The 2,022-nt window shown below is 48.0% G+C and overlaps 1 non-coding gene across 1 annotated transcript; it reads right to left on the reverse strand.

Annotated features, from left to right (window-relative positions):
• Positions 1–294: 294 nt before the first annotated feature.
• On the reverse strand, positions 295–369 carry Trnat-ugu (transfer RNA threonine (anticodon UGU)). Its single transcript has one exon. It is a non-coding gene; the product is annotated as a tRNA-Thr (tRNA).
• Positions 370–2,022: the final 1,653 nt, after the last annotated feature.

Genomic DNA, 2,022 nt, shown 5'->3' on the forward strand with positions numbered 1-2,022 from the left:
GATGACCTTAGCAGTTAAGTCCCATAAGATTTCACACACATTTGAACATTTTTGAACCGTTGGCTATGGCGACAACAGATTGGCACAAACAACGAACTGTAGACCAGCGTAGAGAACTGGTGGAAAGCACAGGCGGCTTCCTTCTATGATAAGCGTATTGGAAAGATGGTACAACGAATGACGAAAGTCTAAGTCGGAGCGGCGACTATGTAGAGAAGTGAAATGATAATTAAATCAAGACCCTAAGCTGCCGACAGGCGTTGATATACATCAACGGGGACAGTTGAAGATGTGTGCCCTGACCGAGACTCGAACCCGGGATCTCCTGCTTACATGGCAGACGCTCTATCCATCTGAGCCACCGAGGGCACAGAGGATAGTGCGACTGCAGGGATTTATCCCTTACACGCTCCCCGTGAGACCCACATTCCCAACTTAATGTCCACACACTACATTCGTAGTGCCCCTGCCCATTACACTCATTACTCGCGGCAGACAATCTTACCGAGACTCTTAAGAGTTCGGGCAGTGCGTGTGCATCCGCACAGAAGAAGGTCAATGACCGGTTAGCCTTAACTATATGAAGATGGTATCTGTTTTTCGGACGTGTCCGAAAGAACAGATACCATCTTCATATATGTAGAGAAGTATCTGGAAGGTGTAGTTAATTGTTTTCACAGTGGTTTCCATTTCGCGAACGATCGGACCTTACTTTCCGAAGAGCCCTGGCCCCACCATACACAAATAGAGGAAAAACAACACCCGCTACGTCACAAGGCAGACGAAACTGAGTGTTCAGTGAGCGTGACAGTATGTTATTGAAGAGAACTGTGACGAAAAATAAGAGGAAGAGACAGATGCAAAAACAGCGTCAGAACTGAATGTCGCACTCGCGAACCGTGTCAGCACGAAAACAACACGGAGGGAACTCCAGACGCAGGAATTGCAGGGCGAGCAGCAATGCCGAAGCCATAAAACTTGGACTATGGAGCAATGGAAGAAAGTCATTTGGTCGGATGAGTCTTGCTCCACACTGTTCCCAACTTCCGGCCGAGTTTACGTCAGAAGAATAAAAAATGGCGGGGGTTCGATGATGATTTGGGCAGGCATATAGCGGTATTGCATGGAGGAGGAGGAGATTAGTGTTTAACGTCCCGTCGACAACGAGGTCATTAGAGACGGAGCGCAAGGTCGGGTGAGGAAAGGATGGGGAAGGAAATCGGCCGTGCCCTTTCAAAGGAACCATCCCGGCATTTGCCTGTAGCGATTTAGGGAAATCACGGAAAACCTAAATCAGGATGGCCGGAGACGGGATTGAACCGTCGTCCTCCCGAATGCGAGTCCAGTGTGCTAACCACTGCGCCACCTCGCTCGGTGCGGTATTGCATGGGGCCCTATGGTTACTTTGCAAAGTCGCATCACTGCCAAGGATTATGTGACAATTTTGGATGGCAGGGTCCATCCCATAGTACAATAATTGTTCCCCAATGGTTATGCCATGTTATATGACGATTACGGACCTTTACATACAGCTCGTATCGTATCGTCCAGGACTGGTTTTGTGAGCACGAGGATGAATTGCCGTGTCTCCCCTGGCCACCACAGCCACCAGGTATCACTATTACTGAGCCTTTTTACTACTCAGTGTGTGTCATCGCTATCCACTTCGTTGCCTGAACTTGTCAATATTTTGCAGGAGGACTGGTACACGATTCCGTTGAAAACCATACAGGATCTGTATTTGTTCATTCCGACACCACTGGAAGCTGTTTCTAATGTTAATTCCTGGTAATTTGTTGCGTTTTTAATGTTTCCATATTTTTGCCCAGCACCTGTATCTGGCAAATGACTGGTTCGCGGATCCATGTTTACCGCAACGTTTTCTTCCATAACCGTATACGTTTACCCGTCTGAGGTTTCGCTACTAATTATGATACATCGAGTAAAATTTTGCACTGTGGCATCTCTGGCGACGCTCTCAGCTTAGCGCACAAAGCGGCCACTTGTGTCGGTTGTGCCCTA

Source organism: Schistocerca serialis, chromosome 3, assembly GCF_023864345.2.
Source record: "Schistocerca serialis cubense isolate TAMUIC-IGC-003099 chromosome 3, iqSchSeri2.2, whole genome shotgun sequence".
NCBI classification, from domain to species: Eukaryota; Metazoa; Arthropoda; class Insecta; order Orthoptera; family Acrididae; genus Schistocerca; species Schistocerca serialis.